The following is a 9,964-nucleotide window of genomic DNA, read 5'->3' on the forward strand; positions in this document are numbered from 1 at the left end:
AGATATTGTGTCCATCTTTTTAAAAAAGTGGGAAGGGGTCTGCTGGAGAGCAACAATAAGTGCAACTGACCCTCCCCAAAGGAACCTCCTTTCTGACTTGACTTTTTGTTAATGACAGACAAGCCCTGAGCTGGTGGAAGTGAACAACTACCCAGGTATTTGACTGACCACTGTCAAGTCCTTGTCCTATGCACAACTGCAGCTGATGCTACCCTGGTACACAAACAGGCAGCAGCCCTAGATTGGGTACAGATGGGGCCATACTGGGGTAGAGATGGGGCCCCCAAGCCCAGGTGAACTAGTTATCAATGGCCCCACTCCTGGATTCTCATCAGAGGGAGTTACTGGGACTTAGCACCAAAGCTTCTGCAAATGCAACAGGGCTTGTCCATCAAATGACTGCTACCTTGGAGGCATGACTAGCCATGGAAGCACAATCTAACCACCAATTATGCAATTGCCAGAGAAGCTGGCACAGCTCTCCTGGTTACCAGGGAAACCATCATGCCCCACTGGGTGTGTTCCAATGACAGCTACAGTAGCCCAGCCTCTGTACTCTCACTGCCCTGGAAGAAGGACAGATGGTTGGCTTGGTAAGGTAGAGACTGGGGGCTGCTGATTCATCTAGCTGGGTTATAATGAATGCTGCCACTGCTCCTGAGGTCCCATCAGACTTTCAGCCCTGCCACTACCACATAAGCCACGGGGCTGTCAATCAAGCAGCTACTTCTTCAGTGGTCCAACCCAGCTGTCATCAGGATGGCTGCAGGCTCAGCTGTCCTGAAGTGGTTCCAGGAGATGTGACTTCAGCTATAGCAGCTTTAGACAACCTACAGTCAGTCACCCAGGAAGGAGGTCTCCAACCTGTAGCCACTTTGGATGCCTCCACCCACCTTCAGCTGCCCCCATTCTGGCAGAAAAGGAGCACCTCCCCAAGCCCACAACAGCCAGAACAGGTGAGCCATAATACACCTATGCAGGATGGCCTGACTAAGCAGAAAGCCTGAGTTTGGTCAACAGGAGACTGTGCACGTGTATTAACCTATCCCTGTTTGGCTAAAAAGCAAACTTCCTCATCAGGCCAGTCTGAAACCTGTGTCCTGTTTATAGACCTCCTATGCTGGAATATAGTTTCCAATAAAGACTTGTTGGGATGGTTCTACTACGGTGCATGATTTCTATTTGGGGTAAAAAATAGATGAGCTGCTTGCATTAAAAGCTGATAACAAGATCTACTAGCCCTATAGAATGCCTAACAGCCAGAGAGCTGCTTAAAACTCTAGAGAGCAATGGAGAGCTGTGGAGGAGGTGAGAAAAAGCAGCTAGAAGCCGCTAGCTCTGATCACTAGATATGCTCCTGAAAGCTGCCAGGGGATAGTACCCTGGCTGCAAAGGCAGCTGGCTGGGACAGCTATTAACACCTTGAGGATAAGATTACACTAAGGGTAAAGGGATGCTGGCACTCAGAGCTGGTAACACTAAGATGCACTTTACCTTTTCATGATTTCTATCCAAACCAAGCAAAAGAACCCCTGACTGATTGGTAACTGTAGCATTCAGCATCAATTCCCAACTCCTTCTGTGCGCCTCCTTATATGAGACTTAAAGTCTAAATCATCATTTCCTAGACTTCCTTGCTAAGTGAATTGTGAATTTGATTTGTTATTTGTCTTTCCTTAACAGAATGCCATTTCTTTCTCTTGCTTTATTATATTAACAGTACTATATTGAATAGTTACTGTCGTTACTATTACAAGTGACCACCCTTGCTTTGCACCTAATGTTAGGTGAAAGCATTAGTCTTTTACCAATAATTACAATATTAGCTACAGTTTTACATAGATCTCTTGATATATCAAGTTGACAAAGCTCCTATTTCTAAGTTTGTGAGAGTTTGCCTTCTATTCCTATCTTTCTAAGCTTTTATCATGAATTGATAGTGAGTATTGTTATATGCCTTTTTCTGTGCATTTATGAAGATGACCATATGGTTTTTTAAAATTCTGTTGTTCATTCTGTTAATATTTTGAACTACAATTTTCAAATACTGAACCAATCTTTCACTTATAAAATAAATGGCACTTACCCACGATGGATTATCCTTTTCATATTAATGAAATTGAGCATTCAGAATGTTTTCATTCATTTCCAGAAGTTTGTAGTATATAACTAATGAGACTAAGCATTAGGATGTTTTCTTTCATTATTGGGAATTTGGCAATGAACAAGATGGCCTTTAGGAAACTACCCAGCCTCTAGCTTACACAATGTGTAACATGTAAATAATTGGTGACAGAAATAGCCTGAGGAAAAACTGATCTCTGTTTTTGAGATCTGAAGAACTTAAAAACATTTCATGACTAGGCAAGAAGGATCAGATAGCAAGTATCTGGCCCACCCTCTATGGGAAGATACCTATAAAGCACCTGCAAAAAGCACTCTAAATCAGCTTCTATACAGATGGGCTTTGTGACAAGTCTTCTATCTTCTCCTTTAGCTGACTTTCGAAATAAATTTGCCTTCCTTGCCTTAACACTTTGTCTCTTGACTTAACTACCCTGCTGTTAGGTAAGCAGCTAGACTTAGTTTAGTAACATTAATTGTATTCAATTTACTAATATTTTATTAAATAACATCTTTTTTTGTATCAGGGTAATACTGATCTTCTAAAATAACGTCATGTTCTCTCCCTTCCATTTTTTGAAGAGTTTGTGCTTAACTAGTATCAGAGGTGGGCAGAATTTACCAGTTAAGCCATGTAAGCTTAGAGCTTTCTTTGTAGGAGTGTTTTAAAGTACAAGTTCAACTTCCTTAATAGAGACTTATCCATGTTTTCTTGACAGCAATTTGAAAGTCTGTATCTTTTTTTTTCTCCCAATAATTTTTAGTTGTACATGGACCTTTATTTTATTTATTTATATGTGGTGCTGAGAATCGAACTCAGTGCCTCACACATGCTAGGCAAGAGCTCTACCACTGAGGCACCACCCCAGTCTGGGAAGTTTGTGTCTTTGATGGAATCTGCCCATTTATCTAAGTTATCAAATACATTACAAGATAATATCCCTTTATTGTCCTTTTAATATCTATAGAATCTGTAGTGATGTGTCACTTTCTTTTCTGGTAATAGGAATTTCTGTTTTCTGTTTCTTTGTTCCTTATTAGTCTGATTAGAGGCTTATCAATTTTACTCTGTATCAAATAACCAGTTTGGTTTCATATCTTTTTTTAAAAAACTCCTCCTTTTTAAAATATAATTTTTAGTTATAGATGAACACAATATCTTTATTTTATTTATTTTTATGTGGTGCTGAGGATCGAACCCAGCATCTAGCATGTGTGAGGCGAGCACTCTACCACTAAACCACAATCTAATCCCCTTATTTATTTATTTTCATGTGGTGCTGAGGATCGAATCCAGTGCCTCATACTGGAAAGTGCTCTACCACTGAGCTATAACACCAGCCCCACATTGAATGTTTTTAAATCCACATTTTTTGTTGCTGTTTTCCATTTCATTGACTTTACTCTCTGTCAGTTCCTTCCTCTTCTTTTTCTGGGTCTAACTTGTTCTTTAGTTTTTAGTTTCTTAAGGTAAAAGCTTAGATGACTGCTTCAAACCTTTTGTTTTCTAATATGAGCATTTAACACTATAAATTTCACCTAAGAGTAGTCCTTTAGGTGTATCTCTCAGATTGATATGCTGTGTTTTCATCTTTATTTTTTTTATTCCTTTATGACTTATTCTTTGACCTATGAGTTTTCAGAATATGATGATTATTTTGAAATACCTGGGGATTTCCCAATTATCTGAATCTTATTTCTAGCTTAATTCTACTGTAGTTAGAGAACACAGATATATTCCTTAAAGAAATTACCTCTAAAAAGAAAGAATAGAAATCAAACTCAATTTTCCTATGTTAAATAACTATAACGACATGCCCAAATTAGAGTCATTCAGCTTCTTGTATGGCATCCTTTCTACTATCATGTTTTTTCTCAATACTGTCTCAAAACAAGACTTGTTATTCGCTCCCTTCACTTCAAAAAGAAAAGAAAAAAAATTAAAAGTATTCCACATGTAGCATCTCATTTGATTTCTACAACTCTATATGTAGGCAAGACAAATGATATTATTTTGCATATGGAGAAGTTGGAGCTGAAGGGAATGACTTGCCCTACTATTCTCAAATGTCTCATTATTCCTCAATTCTCAAAGATGGAGCAATATAGCTGAGTGTGGATGTGCACACCTGTAATCCAGTGACTTGGGAGGTAAGGGTGAAGAATCCCAAGTCCAAAGCCAGGGTCAGCAATTTATCAAGGCCCTAATCAACTTGATGAGACCTCATCTCAAAATAAAAAATAAGAAAAGGCTTGGGATGTTGCTCAGTGGTTAAGCACCCTGGGTTCAATTCCTGGTACAATAAATAAATACAATAAATACAGTAATATAGATCAATGAAATCCACAAATAATTAAAATATCTCATTTTAGCTATAGTTGGAATTACCACAACCTCAGTTCAGAGTGAATTATAGTAAAATTGACTAGTTTGTTTTTAAATCTTGACTTCTTAAACAGATTCATTATTAGCAAGATTCAGACAACAAAGAATTGGCTAAACTGCAAAAAATAAAAAGCAAACTAACAAAGAACATAGGGAAGTAAATAAGAGCCATAAAAAATTAACATGAAATAAATATATAATAATATAATAAATAAATATATCAAGTTATATGTTTTCTCTTTTAATGTCCTAATTATTGATTAGGATAAAGAGTTCTAAAATATAATTTGTTATTATATTAAAATATGTTAAAATTGAATAGTAAACATTCAAAAACATTATTTTATGCTATCCTATTTCCAACTAAATTTCTAAACTATAGTGTTATAGAAATGAAATGGCTTAAAAGGTAAAGACACGCATTCTTACCATGTAATTGTTGACTTACAAGTTGCAGAGATTCCCTCAGTTAGCACCACTTTGGCTCAGATATCAGTAGTAACAGCAACCAAAATTAAAACTAAAGGAAAAAAAATAAAAACAAAATTAAATGCCAACAGGCAAAAGTTTTCAAGTCTTCAAAAAAGTCTTAAATTAAAATTTCATATTTCAGTAATTTTAACGAGAGTCTTAATCCCAGAACCCATTCTTTTCTAATTGGTTTAAGCAAGAAGCTGATATGGTATATGAATTCCCATACAATTTCAACTCCCTATCCTGGAATAAACTCTGAAATTAACTTCAGGGACACATAGTTAATAAGAGCTAAAGATATATTATAGGTACGTTCAACTGAACCACTCAATGTGTTTATTCAACCAAAACATGCATTTTAAGGTTTGTTACTGCCTACAGAATCCATCAAATATTGATCACTGATGGAAGACTTGTACCTGATGAGAGCCTTTGTAGTAATTTTTCCCACAATAAGATTTAAACTTAATGAACATCTTGGGGATCATATCATAAATATTTAATAGTACACCTAAGGATAAAGTAGTAGTAAAGATTTTATACCTGCTGAATGAACCCAATAAAATATTTCCAGGATACTGTATATTAGCAACCAGGCTATGCAGCAATCTGGCAAATAGTGTTTAACTATGTGCTATAGTATTAGGTAATGAACAGTAAAATGCGGTTTTCTACTCAGAGTTATAGTTTACTTGGAATGAATACAAATAAGAAAAATTTAGTGAATAGGCATTAATTCATTCAGCAAAACTTTATCAAGCATCTTGTATAAGTCAGCCCCTTTAAACACTGAACACACAAAACTGAGTAAGAAAATAACTGACAGGGGGCTGAGATTGTGGCTCAGCAGTAGAGTGCTTGCCTAGCATGTGCAAGGCACGGGCTTCGATCCTCAGCACCACATAAAAATAAATAAATAAAATAAAAAATATTTTTTAAAAAAGAAAAAAACTGACAGATACATGCAAGCAATTTTAATGTTATAAGGTAAATGCAAAAAAGTGATAACATGACAGCCTAAGAATAATGTATTGGAATATGTCAAATAACTGCAGGGAATCTAAGGATAGGGAGGATTGAAGTTTGGGAAAGGCAGGCCAGGCAAGAAAAAGTAGAAACTGCCATTTCCATAGGGGGCGGGGGAAGAGCCTAATACACTCCTGAGTCTAGTAGAAATAATTATAAGAACATGTATGAATTATTTATAGTTCAACAGATTTTGAGAACATAGTTCAGACTGCCACTATCCTTTGAAAAGTATCTTGATAATTCAGAATGACCATTTATTCAGTTTTATTCTGTTTTACACGTATCCTATTTTGCTTATTTAAAATCAAAAGCATCACACAGCTTTCTTTCTCATCCTTAGGAGCAGCTGTACAGCATGCTCTTGATTACACAGAGTAAAAGAAAAAAGTGAGCTTTTCCCTAAGTAATCTGCATTAAATCATCACCTTATTTATAAATACAGATTAGATTATTAGATTACTCAGGCCTCATTTGTCTTCCATCAATCAGATGATCTGATTTGAAGATTCTGAAAGTAACCAGCACTATAAGCCCTATTAAAACCTAATTTAGAGATGGTTTTATCTAGCTAATGTGGTTACAACTAGCTAATGCTGTCTAAGAGTGAGGAAAGTGTCCAACACCGGGTCTGTTTTCTGGATGTTTAGGAATTCTTCCATTTGTATGAAAGTCTATACAATTATTACTTTTGTTATTAGCTATTATTTGGTAAATGCTTTAGTCAGGATCAATCATAATACTAATATTTCACATACATTTAACTTAAGTCTTGAGAGGCAAGTTCTTCCATTAAAAATGAAGAACTTGAGGAACAGAAGGTGATTTGCCCAGGATCACACAGCCAGGGGGAAAAAGAAGTGTCAGGACAAGTTTGTCCAACTAGAGTCACTGGTTTTAACTATACTGGGCTGTCTCCTTTTGGATAAATAAAGACTCTCCCCTCCCCTTTCTTATCCAGCTGCTAACATACCTAAGTCAGGCACCACAAAGATCTTGAAGAATATAACTTCCCTTTTTAAGTGTGTAGCCTCATTGCCAAGTGACAAGCATCAGTCCTTTGAAGTTATAGGTCAAGGCTATAAAGTATGAAACACAACATCCCTACTAAGAGGTGGAATACTGCCAGCTCAGAGGTGCATGTTTCCATGAAATACCATCATTCCAATTCTGTTCACATCTGTGGTTTAATCTCTATATTGTGCTGGCAGTGCCCCCCTATGGAGCAAGAACACACCTGCCCTGTAATTTCTAAATTGGTCTTGTGTTTGTGATGCTCTAGCAGACAATAAGGCCCACCTCCCTTCTAGCTATTTGTTGATTAGAAGAATGAATGAAGGAACAAACTTATCTTTATGGAAACCCTCCCTCAAAAATCCCACCAAAGATGTACTTATATTTTCTGCACAATGCTATCAACTAACCCTAACATTAAATCATAATTTAGGGAACAACCATAGACCAAAGCCAAGCCAGGATAATTAACTACCGGCTAAATTTTTTTTTTTTTCTAAAAATAAGATGGAAGGAGGACCAGACAGTTTCTGGTAATAACATGAGTTCAGGAAATTTCAACTGCATTATAGACTATTCACCTCCAAAGCATACAAATTACTTTCTGGTTATGTTTCACTGCACAGTGACACAAAAGACAACTGAATTTTTCTCATAAAATATTTAATTTTGTTCTAGAAGGCATTTTACAAGGTCAAGGATAATAAGGTTTTCCCTAGTAATAAGCCCATAGTCTTACTTATTCACTATTTTAGAGTCAATATGAAACAAAGAATCTTTTTTGTGAAAACGTTTAACCTGAGAATAGGTTGTGTCAAAATGACTGTTAATCTGCTGATATTCTTCTAATCTGATTGTATTTGGATTTGTTTACTATTTTGGTCTTGCCATCTCTCTTAAGCCTCTGAATTTTCCAGAAATCAGAAGCTAGTACATAGAGAGTTTACACAGGCTCTCTACAGAAAGACTGTTCCGTACTTCATTCCCTAGCACCACCTCTTTAACCAGGCTCAAATTCTACATTCTCTTCAAACCCTAACTATTCACACATTAAATTCTATTCACTTACAAGACTCTCAAACTGTATAGAACATGTAGCCACTATGAGCTTCAGAGAAACATATTTCATTAAAATGTTAAATACAAAATTTTGGTATAAAGCATATGAGTAGCACAAATAACAGCAATTCCCCCACCCCACCCCTCTTTGATTATCTTACATTCACCAATCAAAAAAGGCCCAGTTTAATTGGGCTGGCATGATAAAATAAAGTTCCTTCTGTTTTAACTCTATAGGGAAAGTAACTGAACAATCAACCCATTCTTCCATTCTTATTTCTATAGTCTTCATCCCTCTTTTGTCCATAAGACTGCCTGAACAATGAAATGTTGTCTGATTCTAGAATCACAAATAAAATCCAGTTAGATCTTTTAATACGTTATACTTCTGCCCTTTGAAACCAGCCTCCTACTATGCTGCAGAATGTAGCCATGATTCTCTCAAAGATGAAGCTATGTACAGGAAGATATTACACAGACCTGAGAGTGTGAAGTGCAAGGTCAGGGACAGGCATGCAGAGACTGATTCCATCTGCAATAAACAAGAAAAATCTAAAATTTGCATGTGGAACAGTGACACCAAGAGACTGATTTCTGTCTTTTCAGATGCACAGATTACGCAAAGTTAATGTAAAGATAACTGCTCATCACCATGTAAATACAGTGCTATCAAGTGACAGATGCAGAGCTTGCTCTTAAAATAGTGCTTGTATTGTCCATCCATCCCCAAGGAAATGCACAGGCCCATATATTTGACTGAAGCAATGTCACATAGTGAAAGAGACTGAGAACCATACACCCCATGTACTGAGGCTCCCCTCCACAACATCGCACCTACTTCTGCTTGAACACTGTGGAGGCAGAGGAAGTTCATGATCTGTAGCCACAGTCATTAAATGTCACTATCTAAAATAAGGCTTCCTTTGTACTCAATGAAAGCCTACATCCTTATAACTTCAAACCAGCACTTCCTGGTCTCCCAGATTCTGTGAAGCCCTACAACTTTACCAGTTTCCTGGGATCTGAGGCAGGACTGCCCAGTGCTCTCCAGCTGGTCCCATAAGATGCTGCTCAGAACCACACTTACCACACAGGCCTGCAGGAAAAGCCCTCACCCTTCTCAGTCTCTCTCTGCCCTGACCCATCTGTCTCTCAGTGAATGTCTGACCAGTTTTATTTTCATCTCTTCACACTGCCACCACATGTGACACACCCTCCTGTAGCACTATGGGGCAACAATACTCAATTCCTGGGAACAAGATATAGGGGCATTACTTCCACTTGCCAGTTACCTTTCTAAGATAGGTTCCCCCTAGTTTTCATCAGAACACCCTAGCCTCAGCCTGCCCAATGCTGGCATTTTCTGTATCCACTGCTAGGCCTTAGCCTCTTTCCTACTAGTGAAATGGTAACTGCTGCTGCAAGATACTGCTCAAGCTAGCCTAGCAGCAACCACTTCCCCCCTTCTCTGTGCCCACCACAGAATGCTACAGACCCTTGAGCCAGATTCCAAGTCATGCTGGCTTCTCTGCTTACACTGCAGGAGACTCAAGGCAGTTGATTTATACCCAAGTTTCCCTAACTACAAAGATGAGACTGGGAGAAGTATTATTATGAGCTAATAATGTACTGGAAGAGTTGATCTTGGCAATATGATGACACTATCCCACCTGCCCCTGGGGCTTAGCCCACCAGATCATGCAATATGCCACAGTGGAAAACTACCATGTCCTCCCAGGCCTTTAAAGAGACAGGAGTTCACAGCAATTTCCTGATTAGTGTGGCCCAGAACAAAACAAATAAGCATAGGAAAAATGTAGAACCAAGATGATTTCACAAGTTTAGGTTTTGTTCTAGTCTTAAATTTGCTCACTTATTGAT

General features: G+C 37.6%; 1 long non-coding RNA gene across 1 annotated transcript in view; it reads right to left on the reverse strand.

The window, feature by feature from the left end:
• LOC107133830 overlaps nucleotides 1-9,955 on the reverse strand; it is a 26,792-nt gene extending 16,837 nt beyond the window's left edge. Inside the window, exons 1-2 of the long non-coding RNA XR_001502407.2 lie at nucleotides 8,564-9,955; nucleotides 4,940-5,030 (exon numbers count right to left, since the gene is read on the reverse strand). This is a non-coding gene — a long non-coding RNA (uncharacterized LOC107133830). The remainder of the gene's footprint in view (nucleotides 1-4,939; nucleotides 5,031-8,563) is intronic.
• Between the last annotated feature and the right edge of the window lie 9 nt (nucleotides 9,956-9,964).

Source organism: Marmota marmota, unplaced genomic scaffold (genome assembly GCF_001458135.2).
Source record: "Marmota marmota marmota unplaced genomic scaffold, marMar, whole genome shotgun sequence".
Lineage (NCBI taxonomy): Eukaryota > Metazoa > Chordata > Mammalia > Rodentia > Sciuridae > Marmota > Marmota marmota.